This window comes from Cylas formicarius, unplaced genomic scaffold, assembly GCF_029955315.1.
Source record: "Cylas formicarius isolate icCylForm1 unplaced genomic scaffold, icCylForm1.1 PGA_scaffold_7__23_contigs__length_41026272, whole genome shotgun sequence".
In the NCBI taxonomy this organism is placed as follows: Eukaryota; Metazoa; Arthropoda; class Insecta; order Coleoptera; family Brentidae; genus Cylas; species Cylas formicarius.
Genome location: NW_026844352.1, coordinates 16,762,126 through 16,783,528, shown reverse-complemented (window position 1 = coordinate 16,783,528; position 21,403 = coordinate 16,762,126). Strand labels below are relative to the sequence as shown.

At 36.4% G+C, this 21,403-nt stretch overlaps 1 protein-coding gene across 1 annotated transcript in view; it reads right to left on the bottom strand.

The window, feature by feature from the left end:
* Window positions 1–21,403, bottom strand: part of LOC132705065 (lipase 3-like) — a 51,534-nt gene that overhangs the window by 10,973 nt on the left and 19,158 nt on the right. The gene's annotated exons all lie outside the window — the stretch shown is intronic.

The following is a 21,403-nucleotide window of genomic DNA, read 5'->3' as shown; positions in this document are numbered from 1 at the left end:
CTTGATCATTCGAATAGTTCAATAATGTGCTTAGAGGGGTAAGTCTACTACTTGACGTATGTCATCCGTTCTCAAATGCAGTTTTGAAATTTTATTTCAAATAATTGTTGACAATTGTGAAAAATAAGGTAGCAGCAGAGTGTATACATGTTTGGCCAGTTGATAGTTTTTAAAGTGAAAACTTAAATTAAGGCTAGTTTGCTATATACACTAATTTACTTATGGCAGGATGTATTACTTACTCAGCATAATTTTTTATCTCTGTTTTGTAAAATACCTAACTATCTAGCGTGCGGGAGGCATCACTTTACCACGTAAATTTCTTATCCTACGGATCCAAGCCACTTCGGACATTTCCGGGATATTACCATACGAGTTTGGGAGCAATCGGATGTTTTCGGAGATTTTGCCGCACGGCTTGAATTTAATTAAACAGCGAGTTCTCAAAGGTAGAGTAACTAGTTTAGAAAAGGCCTTAATACAGGCAAAGTTAGAGATTCCTATTACCGAATTAACCTTTAGTTCGCTGGGAGTAAAATTCGAAAAAACAGTCTTGGACGAGTTTCAAAAGATTCAAGCGGAGATTGAGGAATTAGAGCAAGGTGACAAAGTAGCAAGTGATCAAAATATGAAAGAGAGGGAAGGATTTGAGGTTGATGTTGCTAAACTTCCTTGACAGATAAGGTTATTTTTGCATAAAAAAACCATTTTTCTCTCAAAATGATGAAATAACATCGTAAATCTATCTAGTCGTTCCCATCCTAGTTCTCTTGCACCAGATTAGTGTGCCTAGGTTTGACGGGGAATACAGTAGTTGGATCGATTTTCAAAGCAATTGTAGATCAAACTCCAATGTACTAAGATGTTCATAAATTTTTGTACCTCTAAATGTTAAGTCAAAGCAACCTCTTTAGAATTGACTCCGGCTAACTACAATGAAGCATGGAAGCACTGAAAGGTTTGAAAACAAAAATTTAATTTTTCATAATCACTTTAGGCCTATTTTTGAGCACCCTATGGTACAAAAAGAGAGTCACACAGAATTGAGAGAGCATTATGATTCTATAACACAGCATCTGCGCTAGATTAAATCGCTAAAAATAGATGTAAGTAGTTTTTTTTTTTAAAATAAGGGCAAATATCAAAATAATTTTAGAATGAAAGTCGCTAGTTTTGCTGGTACTGTGGATAACAATGCGAAGAAATGTACTTGGTGTAACAGCGAGAAGCATGCGACTGACTTGTGTGAAAAATTTAAGTGGATTTGGATGAGAAGTTCAAAATAGCGAGGTTGTATTTCATTTGTTTAAAAGGTACGAATCCCTATTGGAAGTGCAGACTTCCCAGGCGTTCGCGGAGTAGAGAACCACACCATATGTGGCTTTACAAATTTAGTAAAAAACCTAGCATAGAAAACTCAGAACAGAAAACCGGCAACAATGCGCAGACGTTAAAAAATAATGTTGCCACTGCAGAAAATAAGAGATGTAAAAAGATGTGTAGTTGCGTCCAAAATCTCTCGACATCTTCTGTCCGTCAAAGATAAAATTCCATTTGAGATGCCAGAAGTTTACAGCATTCCATGCATATGCGGCAAAGAGTACATTGGAGAAACCGGAAGAAAAATATCAACTAGGCTCAAAGAACACAAAAGAGCCTTACGACTAAGACAAATAAACTCATCAGCTGTTGCCGGACACGATCTCGAAACCGGACATACCATTTTTTATTCGATAAAACAAAAATTCTTGCATGTAATCAATTCTTCTACCAACGAAAAATCCGAGAGATTCTATAAACAACCTAACAATCTTAACAGTGACTCTGGTCTTTACGTGTTAGCAACAATGGAATCGATCATCCGAGACGGTGTTTCTGCCCGTCATTTAGGTCCGCTCCCCTCAAACAATATGTAAGCACGTACAGAGTAAAATGCGAGAAAGTTTCAGTCAAGCTCTGGAGAAGCCAACAGGACGATTGGCGAAACGTCAGCAAATTCGACTCAGCAAAAACCTACGCAGGAGGAATCCAGAAATTTTGTAAAAAGTAAATGCTAATATATAATTTTTTTTTTAATTGTTTTCTAAGTTCTTGACGATTGACTTATTTGCAGATCAATAAATTATTCTAGCAAACTAGGAAAAACTGTTAATTTAGCAATTAATGTCATTTTCAATTATTTTCTTTTGCGAGGCCAACTGAGGCATCATATTACTGTGTTGCGTGTGTTTAATGTTGGTCTAAAATGGGCCGATGTTAGTTATTTGGAATATTTGGGAGGAATAATTAGAAGTCACTATTTTAGTTTTAATAAAAATAAAGATTTTTTTAAATTTTTATAAAATTATAAAGAATAGAGACAACTGCGATGAGAGTGGCATTCGTTACTCGTCAAAATTAACATTTTCTTCAGAAGGCTATTTACAAATCTCCTAGATCCCTTCTGCCGCCTCCCTTAAACAATATATAAGAAGGTGCGTACATGAATATTGTCTCTGATTTCCATATTGGTGAAAGACAGAGTCGCGGTTAAGATTGTTACGACTTTATTTGTCAAAGTCGTATATTTTTTATTCTGTTTCTCTGGTTAGTTTTGACATAGCTCTTTCAGATATATTGCAATTCGGGAAACTGGAATCAAACCTATTCAACCGAATTGAAATATACTTGTCCGGAACAACCACCTACGCAGGTTGAATGCAGAATATTTGTAAATAGTCTTACATTATTCTGTGAAAGTTTCAATCAAACCGTAGAACGTGGTAACATACCGATTTCACCATACGTGTTAAACTTGGGATCCGCCAACTCAATGTTTTTTTGCAAAATTAATAAGCGGCAAATTTCGGGTAATTTTTTTGCCTATCCTTGTAGCGCATCGATTAATGAGAGATTTTATTGGAACTTTTTACAAAGCCTTTCCGTAATAAAATTACTTTGACTCCCACTATCTAACAAACAACGGCAAATAACCGTTTTACCCTCACTTACTACTTCGATCAGAGCAGTTGATAAGACCTGAAAAATATCAGAAGACAACGCAACTACACATCTCTTTACATCTCTTATTTTCTGCAGTGGCAACATTATTTTTTAACGTCTGCGCATTGTTGCCGGTTTTCTCTTCTGAGTTTTCTATGCTAGGTTTTTTACTAAATTTGTAAAACAACATATGGTGTGGTTCTCTACACCGCAAACGCCTGGGAAGTCTGCACTTCCAATAGGGATTCGTACCTTTTAAACAAATGAAACACCACCTCGCTATTTTGAACATCTCATCCAAATCCACTTAAATTTTTCACACAAGTCAGTCGCATGCTTCTCGCTGTTACACCAAGTACATTTCTTCGCATTGTGATCCACAGTACCAGCAAAACTAGCACTTTTCATTCTAAAATTATTTTGATATTTGCCCTTATTTAAAAAAAAACTACTTACATCTATTTTTAGCGATTTAATCTAGCGCAGATGCTGTGTTATAGAATCATAATGCTCTCTCAATTCTGTGTGACTCTCTTTTTGTACCATAGGGTGCTCAAAAATAGGCCTAAAGTGATTATGAAAAATTAAATTTTTGTTTTCAAACCTTTCAGTGCTTCCATGCTTCATTGTAGTTAGTCGGAGTCAATTCTAAAGATGTTGCTTTGACTTAACATTTAGAGGTAAAAAAATTTATGAACATCTCAGTACATTGGAGTTTGATCTACAATTGCTTTGAAAATCGATCCAACTACTGTATTCCCCGCCAAACCTAGGCACACCAATCTGGTGCAAGAGAACTAGGATGGGCACGACTAGATGTATTTACGATGTTATTTCATCATTTTGAGAGAAAAATGGTTTTTTTATGCATAAATAACCTTAACTGTCAAGGAAGTTTAGCGACATCAACCTCAAATCCTTCCCTCTCTTTCATATTTTGATCACTTGCTACTTTGTCACCTTGCTCTAATTCCTCAATCTCCGCTTGAATCTTTTGAAACTCGTCCAAGACTGTTTTTTCGAATTTTACTCCCAACGAACTAAAGGTTAATTCGGTAATAGGAATCTCTAACTTTGCCTATATTAAGGCCTTTTCTAAACTAGTTACTCTACCTTTGAGAACTCGCTGCTTAATTAAATTCAAGCCGTGCGGCAAAATCTCCGAAAACATCCGATTGCTCCCAAACTCGTACGGTAATATCCCGGAAATGTCCGAAGTGGCATGGATCCGTAGGATAAGAAATTTACGTGGTAAAGTGATGCCTCCCGCACGCTAGATAGTTAGGTATTTTACAAAACAGAAATAAAAAATTATGCTGAGTAAGTAATACATCCTGCCATAAGTAAATTACTGTATATAGCAAACTAGCCTTAATTTAAGTTTTCACTTTAAAAACTGTTAAACTAACTGGCCAAACACGTATACACTCTGCTACCTTATTTTTCACAATTGTAAACAATTGAAAATAAAATTTCAAAACGGCATTTGAGAACGGATGACATACGTCAAGTAGTAGACTTACCCCTCTAAGCACATTATTGAACTATTCGAATGATCAATGCTCGCTACTTCTGTTTCAAGCTGTGTGCGTCCTTTAAGTTTCACGTGTTTTTACGGTTCTGTGCATGTTTCGTAGTAGGACAATTGTTAGGTAAGTAATTAAAATTTGAGACTGTGATCTCCATTTAGGTATTGCAAATTTGCTATTTTTTGTTGAATGATTTTTATTAAGTAAAAAACATTAACATTAACATTAAACATTAACATTATTTCAGCATGGCGCCACCACATCTTATAATAAACGCAAGTGAACGTTGAATACGTTCTTCCACTATAGGTTCCAATTTTCAGATAAAATTTTATTTTATTGCTTTGCTTTCTCTTCCTACACACAGTATGTTTTTATTTATATTTGCGTCTAAGCGATTACTTTTGCTATAGTGTGAAGAAATTAGATTATCAAATCAGCAACCAATGTAGGATTTTGGAGCTTCATTTTCATTTAAGGCAAACATCAATGACGTAAGTTGTCCTATTCGTAAATTTATTATATATATTCAAAAGGGAATATGTTTTTAGGGAAACGAACCTTCTTCTAATTGTTTGCCTTCAAATAATTCCAAAGCAGATCCAGAATATCTTCCGAGTGATAATGAGTCGGTTAGTAACTTATGCTACTTAAAAAACCTAAGGCATGAAATGATATAAATTACTAAAATAAAAAAAAAATATTTTATTTCTTGAGGTTATATGGGCATCTCTACCAATTTTACTTAAAAACTAAGTTACCATCTTCGGAGGAAGATTTATTATATGTTCAACCTTATATAATTAAACTGTTCAGACTTATGTTTCTCCGCTTTTGTTAAAATGGAAACATTTTTTAATGTAATAGACGCCTTGATTCATTTCTCTACAAAAAATAAGCCACGTTGGAGAGCGTTTACTAGAAATAAGCTAAAGGTTTCCCTTTAAAATACACATTAGACAGAGAGCGATAAGAAAATACTGGGAACAATTTTTAATTTGACGTATGAATTTTTCGACTTTTATTGTTGTTTTCTAATACACCACATCAATTCTCGTAGATGAAATTTTCCTTTTTGCTGGCATATCTATTAAATTTTCTATAATTTCACTAAAATAATTTCACCAAATCCTTCATATGCGTGAATATTCTGAGTGATTATAAATATTCACCAAACTAGCCTGCATACCCTGCTTCCCCGGAGTAATCTATTACGTTAGATTATTCTGCACTAAACAAAGTTTCCCTACATCTTTTACAAACAATCAGTTTTATTTAATATTTAAATATTGAAGAATATTGACGTGGAATATTAAGGTTTATTTTTACTAAATAATTAGATTAGATTAGAAACATGAAATTTGATAGAGCAACATAGTTTCGTGATAGTGGTCGGTAATGAACGCAGAGGTAGGAATTTGTATGTACTTTTGCTCTTCTTATCTCCAACTAAAATCTGATTAATTCGTCAATTTGTTTTTGACGCCACTAAAATCGAATGATTTTCTGATTTTTTTTGAGCTAAAAAACCGGATGCTCTAACCTGTACCCGACTTCGAAAACATTTGGCAACTTTAACTCAATTATTTAACATGTCTGAAAACGACATGGAGCAACTGGCCTCATTTATGGGTCACACTTTGGGTATACATCGACAGTCGCATCGCCTACCCGACGATATTTATCAAACTTCTAGAATTTCCAAATTACTTATACTTATGGAAAATGGTGAAGCTGGTCATTTTAAAGGCAGATCGCTAGATGAGATTGTGATAAATTTGGAAGAAAATTTAATGGATATGTCTGATAAACCAAAATCAAAAGAAAATGAGCATGGAAACGAAAATTGGGAGGCTACTGAAAAACAAAATGACGAGACACATCTAGACACGTCAAATGCACAGGATCTACTTGGAAAATCTGAAAAAAGTAAGCTGGATTCGGACAGTATTCAAAAACCAAAAAAGGTGAATGTCTAAATCTTATTTCTAGAAATCCTAAAATTCTGCACAATAAAAAATAAAAATAAAGGTTTTCATTCAGAATCAATATACAAAAAAGTAATCTATAAACCCATTAAATTAGAGGAATTTTTCATTTCAACAGTACTTATGTTAAGTTCTGCAATTTTTTTAATATATGGCCTCAGTTTAACTATTCTCTCGGTATATTGTATATGTGTTGTATTTGGATTATGTGGCATATTACTTTTAATATATACCATACCCTAACCACCAAAAGATCCAAAAGGATATCTGTATTTTATTTTTTATTGTGTTACAAAAACAAACAAATTCTAAATAAAGATTCGTTTATTTTCTATGTTAGTTCATTTTATTTCGTCTCTAAACTTTAAATAACAATATACCTACCAATAAAAATTTGAAAAAATGTAAATAACAAATTCAAAAGATGCATATTTAAATATACCACGTCAAACAGTGTTGTCACTTTTATGGAGGAGTAACATACTGTAAAACGACAATTTTGTATACATGGGAGGACCTATTCACTGAAGTGTAGTTATAACATATACGCATGAAAATATACGAGCGCCGCTAGCGACGATCGTCGAGGTGTCAAACCGCTGAACTAATATATACAAAATAGCCAAAAAACAGCCAAAACTCATCCCTCTCAAATTTTGGTAGACGAACCAGATCCATGTTTCGGTTATTTTAACGTAGGACGCGTTAGGTCCTCCGTATACGGAGGACTTAACCCAACCGGAGGAGCTATTCAATGTAAAAGGTCTATTGAAGGAAGACTTAACCCCCCATATATATATATATATATATATATATATATATATATATATATATATATATATATATATATATATATATATATATATATATATATATATATATATATATATATATATATATATATATATGATGAAAAAATACTCCGCGATATCATCTGTTCGCTTGTTGAACTGCAGACGTTTCGCCAAGATCTTCAAGCATCTTCAATGCTCGCGCTCCGAAAACACTCGAACATTAAAATTTGTTTAGTGCTCTTTCTGGCATCAGTCGTGGAAGTGTTTTGCTAGCAGTGAATTACTATTTTGTAGGAAATTTCAATCTTAAATTGCATTTTATTGCTCATGGCACTACTAGTAGCTAACGAACAAGCAAAGAAGTATGCAAATATTCAATTATCACTTAAGTGCACAAAACATGAGGTTATTGTGCTTAATCCAGCACAATTTTTATTCGGCAAATCAGTTTACTCTTTGGAATTACAAAAATTGTTACACTAGTAATACTATGTTGAAATCCCCTTCACTCTCTGAAAGTTGTGATTTAGCAAGTAAAAATTTCGATAAGATTGCAAAAAATAAAAATAAAAGATAAGCCGGAACAATCTACTGTCAAGTCCTTTTCAGTCCGCGATTTCGTATTTCAAAAAACAAGTGGATAAATAATTTCCAAATTAGATCGTAAATCGCGAGATCCATTCATAATTTCAGCAGTTTTAAAAAATGGCCGTTGTCAAATTATTAGACACAAAAGTACGTTTTTCAAATTTGCTTATACACAGCTTATTTGTGTGCATCGTAGGCCAGGTAAAACCGAATCAGAATCTGAAAATGAGTAACAGAATGAGCCCGTGCCGGGGTATTCTTAAAAGAAATAGGTAATATTTCGATAGACGTTCCGTCCTGGCAAAACTAAGCAAAAATAATTTCGGCTTATTCATTTTTTTTATTAGTTATCTGGAGAATTGCAGCAATTTGGTTTGTTTGACGGTGGTAGAGCAAAAATTCGTGGCATAGATTTCGGCTATTTTACCTAACAGGGTCTATGTGGTGGAGGCATGTGTTTGCCTAGTTTTGTTTTCCCAGTAAGTTACTGGAAGTGTGTTGTGGCTTGGTTGGTTTACATGAACGTAAACGGCGAGACCAGATGTGGCATGTGTCGCCGGTGTGCATTGCTTTATTGGAGAGGCGTGTGTCGCCGTAGGTAGTGATCCCAGCATAAGCATTGCATTAGTGGAGAGTCATGTGTTGCCGAAAGTGATTGCTGCGATAAGCATTGCTTGATTGGAGAGGCGTGTGTCACCGAAGGTGGTTATCCCGATAAGTATTGCCTTCGGGATAACGGGTGTGTCTCGCCAAAGCTAGAGGTATAGTGTTGCCTAGTTTGGTTAATCCAGTAAGAGGAGTCTTACTGGAGGTGTGTTGTTGGCTGGTTGGTTAATATGAAGGGAAACAGTGTGACCAGATGAAGCGTGTGTCACCTGAGTGCATGGCTTTATTGGAGAAGCGTGTGCGCCGAAGGTGGTGGTCCCGAGAAGCATTGCGTTGGTGGAGGGGCATGTGTTGCCGGAGGTGGTTGTCTCGATAATCTTTGCTTGGTTGGAGGGCCGAAGGTGATTATCCCGACAAGCATTGTGTTATTGAAGGGGCGTTTGTCACAAAAAGTAGATCCATATTCTAGTAAAGAGTGTTTTACTGGATGATGAGGTCTGCCAAATGATATTACATTGCAAGTTGCAGGTAAGTTGATTTTGGTTTCCTACTAAAAGTTTTTATATGTTGGTTAACGATAATAATAACAATAACTGAGATTTGAATCGTGGGATGGACGAGTGAAGGTAAAGCTTTGGAGGTCTAGATGACCACCAGATGCCCGAGGACGTGCTCTAGTCAGTATGGCCGTGTCGGCGCCCTTAGCTTTACGTGGTCCATATTTTCCCATATTTCGTTTTGGGTGTTTTGAGTATTTATTTGTGACTCGCGTTATTTCGCAAATTCGTGCATGTAATTAGTTCTTCTACCAACGAAAAATCCGAGGGTCTATAGAAATCTATAAACAACCTAACAATCTTAACCGCGACTCAGGTCTCTAGCTGTCAACAATATGGGAATCAGGTACCGAGTAAAATGCGAGCCAGTTTCAGTCAAGCTCTGCAGAAGCCAGCAGGATAATTGGCGAAACGTCAGCAAGTTCGACTCAGCAAAAACTACTACAGTAGTCTGTGGAAATTTCTTCGAAAAATTAACACTCCTTTGACAATATAATTGTTTTGCTGTGGTCCAAGCTGTAATGAAATACGGTGGAATCAGCAATTATTCTCAAAGATTCACTGGCAATTAAAATCAAAATGGCTTACGTACATACAGCTGTTTGTTTTTAAATCAATCTCTGCGCAGTAAATAAAATTGACTGTTACTGAGATGGTTACGATGGTAGATGGTTTGTTGGTTACCGCTACGTCTAGTAGACAACCAGTATAACGCGTTAAGTTTCGCATTTTTGCATGAGTAATTTCACTCCCTAAATCCCGTAACTGTCTTCATGTTTTTTATTAGCAGCCCATACTTTAATATTTTCTTGCATTCTTTTTTTTTTTACTAATAATTACATCCGAATCACAATGCCAGGTGCGCAACTAATAACAGCAATGGGTGCTACCAACCGTTAAGATCTTTTGGTTACCCGTAGGGTTGAGCCAGAAGTATCGATACCTCGACTGAGAGAATTTCCAGTACCTACTAACTCACTCAAAATTATATGTAGTAAATCTCGACGATTGCTAGCCAAATATATCAATTTATTATAAAATTTTCCACTTACCTACATACAGTCTCATATCGATTCGTTAGAAGAGCCCAACACTATATATTTTGTTGTTTGGTATGCAAATCGCACGATTTTCCTACTTCACTTTTCGTATGCCGTATACTGCTATTTCATTTGGTCGTAGTGAGTTATCTTGCGTTTTGGGTTTGCTTTACCTTGCCTTTTGGCACTACAACCTTCCGGAAGGTGATATTCAGCTCAACAACGGTAAGTTTTTTTCTTTCCGTTCCTCCATTTTGTTCAGAGCATGCCACGATTCGGTACCTTTGGCATTTATTTCTATTTCTTGCATATTTTAGATTAAAGTCAAATAATTCCTCTTCGAAAAACCACCGGACCGGAAAAACGTACTGGTTTCTTGATTAGTCGGATGTAGGCTCCGCAATCCTAAAGGACAGACATGAGTAGAAAACAAGAACCCGCATAACGGTAATCTATTTCTGTTTCCTTTCAGTACATCACTCTAATTTTCGGGTTTTGTAAATAATTGAACTCATCTCTGATCTAGTTTTATTAAGTACATATCCATAATAGTCTTTCCTAACTAGGGCTTTAAGATACGGGTTTATATCAACCGAGACTCTTCTGGACGCAATATCTTTCCCGAGGTCGTCTTGACCAAATTATTAACGACGGCCCTGTCACTGGCTGCTTATATCAGCAGTACAGGCTACCATCCAGGTTTCATCCTCGTGCAACTCTCACCGTCCGTCGTTGAGTTTTTTTTCTAAATTATTGTTATTTTTAAAATTTATTACCGACATTTTTTTTCCTCTTTAATTATTGATATAATTAAAGTAGTTATTATTCGTGACTTGACCATCCCCCGTCCCCCGGGGGAGATTTTGTGATTGCAAATTTACAGATTCCCAAGCAACCGAAAAAAAAAAAATTAGTTTGACCATTCTACGAGAGATGTCGCCACCCATTAAGAGCTCAGGTTTCGATCGCCAGATGTCACCCTTAATGGGGGGGGGGGGGGTAGTTTTCGCGTTAGTGCCTTTTTGGCAATTTCGCCCCGCTAGGGGTAGTTTTTGCGTTAGTGCCTTTTTGTTTTGACGTATTTTTGCGCGAGGTGAAAAAAGCGACCGGTGTGTCGCGCGCGGTCGGGGGATTCGAACCTCGAACCCCGCGCGCTACGTTAGTCGAGCCTAGCCGAGCCTAGCCGACGACGATTTCGCGGCGGCGGCGACGATAAGAGAATTCAACTAATAAAAGGTCGTCGAGGTAGTATTGACATCCGATATGTTTAAATTTGTTAATCAGGGAAATATTAGAAATGCGCGAATTCAATAAACACATTTTTATTAACTTACAATGTATCTGATAACGATAAAAAACATTATACGTAAATAAAGCATTTATATTCCATATTTGCTAATGTGATGAAATTTTGTTTAAATTCATCAAGTGTGACCCCGAGGTTAGCTACTTTGTGCGAAATTGCATTGTTCTGGTTGCGCATAAATATAATAAAAGGTCGTCGAGGTAGCGTAAAATGTAATTAAATTAAATAAATGTGCACCGATAAAATTTATGATGTAACATTTTTATGAAATATCGCTAACAAATGGCAAGTTGAGTTAGCCAGGTCCCTTTTTTGACTTAAAGTAAGTTGGTGGTGTATATTGTTTTGCGGTCAGACAGGAACAAATTATAGAGCAGTATATGTTTAGGAATTAAATGAAAAATGACATAAACCAAATACGTGTTACTAATAAAATTATTTATTGATTATATATATTTACATCTCGGTTATGTATATTTACATTTCGGTATAAATTCATAGCTTTAAAAAGACTGTGCCTTTTTGACATAATTTTTTCAATATCTTCTCTTTCCAGAAACATTTGCGACCGTCCATTTTTTAATAGCCTCAAATCACAAAGCTCTTCTTCGTTCCAATACATCACCTCTATGTCGTCACCGATGTGTGCTGAAACGTCGTTCCACTTTAGATGTTCTCCTACTTCTTCGTTTAGAAAATTGAGAAAATCCAAGAACTCTTCTAGTTGAAAATCCGTATGTTCGTCTCTGCTGGTGAAACGAACGCCAGTGTTGTAAATTTCAAACAGCATATTTTCGTCAATCCTAACAACATCAGTGGCCATTTTAATTTTTTTTTTGCTGCGTTAAGTACACTTTTTGAGTCACAGTCGATTTAAGAGTTTTGGAATATATGCGAACAATTTATACATCCACATATCCCTACTTGCGAAGATGGGCGGAGCAATGAATTTTTGTCAACTTGTATAAGCACTTTGATAGTAATAGGAAACAAGCACCCGTAACTAGATACAGTAGAATCAAAACCTTTTGGAAGTCTGTCCCAAAATTTTCCTCTTTATCACTACGATAGCTGCTATTATTGAAAGCAATCGTTTGCCATTCGCCGTGGTCGCCGAAACTGCGATCAAAGAAAACCAAACGGACTTTGTAATTTAGATACTGAGCGGTAACGTTTGGTAACCTTGCTCCAAAAATGTGTAGCTTATCGTTACCGTTAACTGTCATGGGATACAGCTGACTCCATTCTTCCGGCCAAACGCCACTGATATTGTTATTTTTAAAACAAACGTACGCTTCGATAACCCCATTGGGATTATTTAAGTTGAACATATTTTGCACTACCGCTGTTAATAAAACATATTGAGCACTTAACAAAGCCATGTTTCTCACTATATTAAGGCGATTTAAATCAATGAACTACTTTTTATAACACTCAAACAAAGCGGACATTTATTTTGTGGAGGCACGGGTCCGTCGATATGAGTTCTACTATCCGATCGATTATAGTGAATAAAACAAGGCAAATGAGTCTGCAGGTCGAAATTGTTTTTCTGCTTGTCGGATAACCTATGCCACATAGCCAGCAAGTCGTAGGATTTCACGTATTTGATTAGGTATTCCGCGGGAAGCTCATCGACGTTGCTTATGGGGCGATTCATCACTTAACACTTGAGAATTAATTTTGATTTGCTCGCTTTGCGTTAGTCTGTTTTATATGTTGCCGCTCAAAATAAAATTGCAAATTTTGAAAGCACATCCTTTTATTGTCATTTTCATATAGGAATTTTAGCATATAACCAATTGAATAATAATACAGAGTTTCGTAAGGCACACATGCGTAATCCACCATTCATATGAAAGGTGCACTGAGGTCGATCCAATTCAAATTTGAGCGGTATCAGCCAACTGTCGTCGAATTTTTCGATATTAACAATCAAAGGAAGGTGTAGCTGTAGTTGTTGGATCTTCGAAGTCAAAAAATCAATTTTCGGTTGCCCTCTGAGGTATATAATGTCCGCGGTTTCAACCAAACGCCTAACCAATTCGTCGATAAAGTTATAGTCTATAAGACCTGTACTATATTTTAATCCGTGGTGAAAACGCTCGAGCCAACGTACGCTTCGCTTATCAGCATGAGTCAACGTTAAAAAATCTCTCGGCGGCTTCATTATGTAGTGGGCCATTTGATTTCCGTCGTAAATTGCAATTTCTTTAGCGACGAAACCTTCACCGTCCTTCAGATTAAACCCTTGTATATCTAGTGCCACGATCCGCATGATGACAACTGTCAAAAATGTACTGTTTCGCCTGATATTTATGGCAAATTTTTTGAACATCTGCGAATCGGGTTTTTAAAATCCGTTACATTTGTTTTACTATTTTAGTTAGCGGATTGTAACTAAATACTTTGTCATGTAAAATGAGACAATAAACCGATGTATCCTTCTTGATATTAGCGCCAGTTTCAAATTCAATTCGCATTACCACGGAACCAGTTTGTAGAGACTCTCTTTGATGAGAACAATCGATGTGTGTAATGGGACATTTTTCTTTGAAATGCTGCGGTGTGAAAATTGGCTCATTGGACGTCCCGTAATAAGAGTGTCTAAAATTAGCAAACATATCATACAGAGTCGAATACTTGTTTTCTTTAAAATTTAGGTTTAAATCATGGTACGGATATCGTTCCGAATTTAAAAATACTTTTATATTAGTTAAATCGACGTCATCAAATTGACTCATATCCTTTTCTACTCGACCTTTCCTATTTTCGTGGAAGGCGATAATGATATGACGCGGAGTTTCTAGTTTATTTGTTGTTTTCACGGGCCATGTGTGAGTTGTGGTTTCAGGCAGAGATGAATATTCAATAATTTCCCAAGATCTGAAACCGATTGTTATCTCTTTATTAGACTCCATGATTTTCGTTAAAACAAGTTCTTCTGCAATATTTGTCATTATTTTTGGGATTTTCCAATATATCTTTTTAAGCGAAACTTTAGGTATTTCGGGAGTTGTGGTTTTTGGTTCATTGTCGTCTAAAAAAAGGACCGCATCTAAATCGTTGCTGGCTCGTATTAAAACTAACTCTTGCTTCATATTCAAAACAATTTTTTGATAATCTTCGAAGAATCCTGATAGCATTTTCAACGGAATAGAGATGTTAAATTTTCCGTGATCGTCGACCATAATTCTGTCACTTGCATTTCGATTTGGAAACCATCCTGCATTTTGAAGTTTTATACTTTCGTTGGTATTATAGGAAAGATATGCTTTTAATGTTGATGCCAAACCAACGTTCCTGACTGCGTCCAAGGTGACGCCATTAAGTTCGTACCGGATCTCTCTAAAGAGAAAAGCAATTCCATTGTTAATAAACCTTAATTTTCCAGTGTACTTGTCATCTTCATTAGTAAGGACCCCCTCGATGTACAACACACTTTCACAGGGTAAAGTGAAGGAATCTAGTTCCTGAATTGGTATGCGTATTTCGTCGTTATAGTCGAATTTTGAAGTCACGAATGGTTGATAAGTATGAAACTCTGAACTTACGATGGAGTTGTCGATATAGAGTTTTTCGTTAACATTTAAAATTGTCATTTTAAGAGCACTTGGAATCCTAATGATTTCAAAAAGGTGCGGTTTGTACGTGTTAAACGTTGGAAGTTTCTAATGGCACTGGATTTGCAAACAATATTTCTCTTTTTATAGTTTTTTTTTTGTGATTGTACTGTAACCACTGATGGTTCTCTTATAAAAGTCCTGTTATATCTGGTAACCATTATTGCTTTTTTAAATGCAACCTCACTGTTATCGTTTCGTTTCTAAAATTAATAAGATCTCCGTCTTGGTCGATGATTTTTATAGTGATATTATTAATTGTCTTAACACTGATTGGAAAATAAAGTATAGGTAGGGGCGACTCGACTATTTTATACCCAGGAGCTACAGCCGGAAAAAACTGATGTATTACGTGAACCGGTTTACCATTACTGTATGAGCCAACACATATATTACAATCGATGCAAATAGCATTGACTTTATTAATATTTACTACTTTATCCGACTGTTCTGTAGTCGATGCTTCAACTACTCGCTTTTTAAATCCAAGCAGTCGACCTATGGAATCATTCGAGGAAAAGTCAATTCGTTTAGAACAAAAAATTGAACTCTTTAAAGTGTTGGAATTTGATTCCAGAATAAAATCGACCTTCTCTTTAAATATCTTTTTCACTTGGTTTTTGACGTATTTCTCGATATCTGTTAAATCGTACGTTCCCTCTGGAATAGTTATAACTTTCTCTCCTATATGTAACTTGTTATTACCGGGTTCAATATTTGGTATGCTCATGTACGTCTCGAAATCTGCTAGTCCCAAAAAGTATTCCTTATCATCATCTAAATAAATTGGCGGATTGAAATCGGCTGATAATATAGAAGTTTTCCCACTTATGGAAATCGTAGTGGACATTACGAATCTAAATTAATCACTGACGTTTCACTTTAACGGCATGTTATTATATAGAAATTTTAGTGACAGATGTCCGCAATTGTAAGAACTGGACTTTTGTTTGGTTTCATAAGTGTAATATATGTTAACATTTCCGTTAGAATTAAGATATTTAACTAATTCTACAGGCGGTTTCAAATTTCCGTAACCATCAAAGTAGAAAGCCTTAGTTTTGTCCTTTATGTAGCTGACCCAATGAGTTCCCTGGTTTTTCTCACTATCCAAGTTAACAATTCCGCATTCTTCAATTTTAATTTTTCGCGGTAAATTATCACGCATAAAAACGCCCCTGAAATGCGGAATTTGTAGTATTTTTGCATATTTTTCCAGATCGAAATTTGTCAAAGCTCTTCGACGTAAATTTATTTGGACTTTTTTTTTCTCTTTTGGGTATTTTTCTCCTTCGACACAACACCGCCCTTATATGGTTTAATATAAAGACCTTTTCCTTCACTTCTACTGTTTTTAAACGGTTTTACGTATAGTCCTTTGCCTTGGGCTTCGATGGCTCTGTTATGACGTTCTTGTTCTGCCAACTGCTCTTTGGCCGCTTTAGCATCGTTTACTGCTTTCGCGATACCTGCCGCTCCTCCGCCTAGCGCGCCAAGTGCTCCCAATATCGGTAGTAAAAGAGGTAAAAATCCACCAATTTTATTAGGTGTTTTTATAATACGCTTTTTTTTGCTCGTTTTCATTTTGCTTGCTTTTTTAACACCCATTCCCAATTTTCGCTTTCCTTTCATTACACCTGTTATGCCTAAAGCGGCTGTTTTTTCTCCAAACGAAGAGTCCTTTGCTTTAACCCTCTGCCAAGCTTTATCTTCTAAGATCTTGTCTGCTTCGTGTCTCTTTGTTAAATTGTTAGACTGAGAGTATGCTATATCGTGCCCTTTACAAGCAGCGTCTAAGGGATTTATACCTGGATCACCTCTATTTATTCTCTTTTGTAAATGAGTACCCGGTCCGCAGAATTGGTAACCAGGAATATGCAGTTCGATAGGAAGTTTGTTGATAAGTTTATTTACCAATCCTGAACCTTTCGCCCTGTTTCGATGTACAATCATGAGAGTGTTTGGAAATACTGTTTAAATATTTAGGAATTATGCTATAAATACTTTTGCAGGTTCTTGTTAATGCCTCAGTCGAAATGAAAGTTGTTAAGCAAGCCTTTTCTTTACCCGTAAAAAACCACGACGCAAGCTTGGTCCGCGAATTTCAAAAGCACGGCGATCTCTTTGGAGATAGTTGCAAGAGGGCACTAATTGTAGGACCCTCAAATTCGGGTAAAACCAACGTCATGTTATCATTGCTCGAACATCCTAATGGAATTAGATTTGAAAACGTTTACTTATATTCCAAATCCCTGCAACAGCCAAAATACGTGTATTTGAGAGAACTGCTAAAGCCTTTACAAGAGATTGGCTTTTTTGAGTTTGAGATCGATGAGAATATCGTTTCTCCTCAGGAAATTAAACCCAATTCTGTTATAATATTTGATGATATTCCTTGTCACGACCAAAGTGTCATTAGAGATTATTTCACTCACGGTAGGCATAAAAACACCGATTGTTTCTTTATTTTTCAAGGATATTCTTCTATACTCAAGCGACTTATCAGGGAAAACGCCAACCTTCTGATTTTATTCAAGCAAGACATGATGAGTTTAAAGCATATATATAACGATCACTGTATGTTGGACATGTCATTTGAACAGTTTAGAAATATCTGTCTGTACTGCTGGAACGAACCTTATAATTTTCTTGTGATTGACAAAGATTGTGAGTTAGATAAGGTTATATAAGGGCAGATATAGGAAAAACTTCGATTCCTTCATTTATATATAATATCCCAAAATGGATAAACGCCTAGCGATGGAGCTAATAAAATCAAGAAACGCAGTTAGAGAAAAATATCAAAGGCTAAAACAAGCCGCAAGTGAATCCCAGACGCAACTCGAACAAACCTATAAACCGATAACTCAGCCTCTGCAGCAATTAATTTCATCAATAAATAAAACGGATATCAAACAAGAGCCGTTTGAAGAAAAAGAAAATATTAAACATGAAGTGTTAACCTCGACGCCTACCAAAATAAAGGAGAAAAGAACCGGAAAAACCCCAATCTTACCTTCAGAATTGCCCTCATTTTTTGATACCTTCTTTCCGTCGATCCAACAACAAAGCAATGTTGTAGCTGAAAGTACGGGTCTTTCGGACAGCGATACTACGTTGGGAAATCTGTCAGATATTTTAGAACAAACTAAGCAAGCTATACAGGATTACGTCGACACTCCCGCTTACGAGCAATCGTTGAATGACTTTAATAAATTACCACGAACATACATTGATGACAGCGTAAAAGATACCCAACATATATTTGACCATAATTATGGTATCGTTCATGACATAGAAAACGATAAATTTTTTCTGGGCTTAACCCAAAAAGCTGTGGAAATTGTCGGTAAAGATGTGAAGGTACAAGGTATTACATACCCTGGGACTGTGGGTTTGTATGAGTTACTTTTCAAGAAGGTGCCGGTCGGTTTCAAATCGCAAGATCTAGATAATTATATGGATATACTGAAAAGAACAAACGCGTATCGGAGAAACCATGACCCTAATGAACAAGTGCAAGGAAATGCATCATATAAATATATAAATATAATTGGACCTTATTTACAGGAGCGAGGAATAACAAAAACAAAAAACCCGGTGAGACGACTAGCTGACGCATTTTCTAAAGTGCCTCCGCCTTATAGGACAATCAAAACTGAGACGGGGTTAACTTTAAAATCAAATAAAGAAAATACAGATTATATTTATTGGGATAATGTTAACGAGCTTGTCGATAGATTAAGACTGTTATTGGCATCTACTGCTGCGGGGCACACGGGACATGAGAACGAAATAGCTTCAATTATTGAAGAACTAAGAGAGGGAAAAGTTATCTTATAAAATAAGCACGACTGAGAGTTAGAAAATTATTTGAGTAACAACCGCTGTCATGACTATTAATAAATTTGGTACACACATTAATCACCACCTTAACGAGAAATACGATAATTCAATGAAGGAGTTGGAAAAACATTTATCAAAAATAGAAGAGCTTGAGAAGACATTTAAGAGCTATCAGGCAGATATCAATTCCCAACTTAATAAACTTTTGCCACAACAAAACCGATATACACAATGGGTGAACAAATACAATACGAGTTTGGACCAAATAAATCAGTTAGCGACAACAACTAATGAATGATTTAAAATGGTGTTTAATTCAAATTGACGGGCAATCGACAAAGTAATGAGCAGTGAGAAAGCACAACTCGTCCGAGAGCTGCACAAGCCGGCACGCAGAAATTACGCGCGTCGCAGAACTATAATACGAGGGCTGGATGATTTGTGGCAAGCTTGGCTCAGCTAGACCGATATGCGAAACAAAATAAAAACTTTAAATTCATACTAGTCGTGATCGATTGCTTTTCAAAATACGTGTGGTGTCGACCGTTAAAAACAAAAACCGGTGTTGAAGTTACCAAAGCGTTTACCCAAATTCTCAAAGAAGGACGCCGGCCGCAAAATCTGCAAACTGATCTCGGCAAAGAGTTTTATAATATCCATTTTAAAAAAATGACGGGTAGGTTTGACATAAATCACTACAGTACAAATAGCAACGTGAAAGCTGCCGTAGCCGAGAGAGTTGTACGTACTCTCAAGGAAAAATTATTTAGATATTTTTCGTTAAACGGCACCTACAAATGGATAGATGTTTTATCCTCTGTTGTCGAAAAATATAACAGTAGCGTGCACAGGACCACAGGAATGAAACCTAAAGAAGTGAACAAAGATAACGCGCCTAGTTTGCTGAAATCAGCGTACAGTCACTTGAAAATTGTAGGACCATCTAAACTTAAACTGGACGACGTTGTAAGAATCAGCAAGACCAAGCACGCGTTTAGCAAAGGTTATGCTCCCAACTGGACCACGGAATGGTTTAAAATCGTAAAAGTGCAGATTACAAATCCGGTAACTTATCTGTTGGAAGATATGAAGGGTAAGCCTGTAATGGGCGCTTTTTACCAGGAAGAATTGCAGAAAACCGTTAACCCTGACGTCTATCTCGTCGAAAAGGTGTTGCGCAAACGAGGAAATAAGGTTCTCGTGCGCTGGTTGGGCTTGCACAAGTCACATGATTCATGGATCGACACCGCGAATATCCTATAAATTTCTTCTATTATTTTTGATTTTGTGAGCGTCCGAGACAGACATGGAACAAATTGTGTTGCCGGATAATTTTTTAAATTTATTGCAAGAGAATGGTTTGTTGGGTCCACCGCCTTCGCAGCCACCAACAGATATTCCAAAACGTAAGCGTACTGCTGCAAATTCACGAGTTAAGAAAATAAAAATTGAAAATTCTTCTATTATTTTTGATTTTGTGAGCGTCCGAGACAGACATGGAACAAATTGTGTTGCCGGATAATTTTTTAAATTTATTGCAAGAGAATGGTTTGATGGGTCCACCGCCTTCGCAGCCACCAACAGATATTCCAAAACGTAAGCGTACTGCTGCAAATTCACGAGTTAAGAAAATAAAAATTGAATCTCTACCGCAAGCACAAGGAGAATGGTTCGAGGCGTTCAAAGATGACAACGAAAAAAGGGTAGTTTGTGAGGCGTTCAATTTGAAAAACAATTTGGAAAATCAGCTGATGCAATGTGAAGAAGGTATCCAGCAGCTCGAAACTCAGATAGCAGTTGTTCAGGCCGATCTCCAAATACTGCGCTTACGTGCGGAAGAATACAAAGCAAAAATCGGATATTTCCAAAATTGGGCTCCAGGACATATTGTATAAAAATGAAAAATATTCAGTAACTGTATTTTGATATAAAAATAAAATCGCGTTAAAATATTTTCATTTTATTTCAAATGTGAGCCAGGACGCTTTTGGTCAGATTTAAATTAGGTCTAAAATATCTATGGAACAGCTCTCGGACGGGTCTAGGACAGCCTTAAACAGGCCCAAAACCTCTACGGAACAGGTTTCGACAGGTCCGACACAGATATGGACCATTTTGCTTCTTTAAACAGGAATGTTTATTTCGCATTGCGATCGAACAATTATTTTTGGTGACGCAAAGTATAACATACTGACAAAATGAAATTACGGAGTGAGATTTTTTTTTTTTGCGTTTTTGTTCGCGTCGAAGGAAATGCGACGATAAACTCGATGTCGAAGGAAACGCATGCGGTAAGAATATCAAACGTTTCGATTAAACCATTTCTTGTATCGCAGGAAAACACGTATGCCGTTCCTAAGCGGTCTAATATGAAAGTCTCGTTTAAAACATTTTTTTTTTGCGGCGAAGGCAGGCGACGTGATGATCTCACCCGCCAAAGTTTAGTTTAAACATTTCGCAAAGCGATGATGTCATGCATCCGCTGCCGCACACCGGCGACGCGGCGGGCAATGATATCAGCCAATTGTCAAACGCGACGGCGGC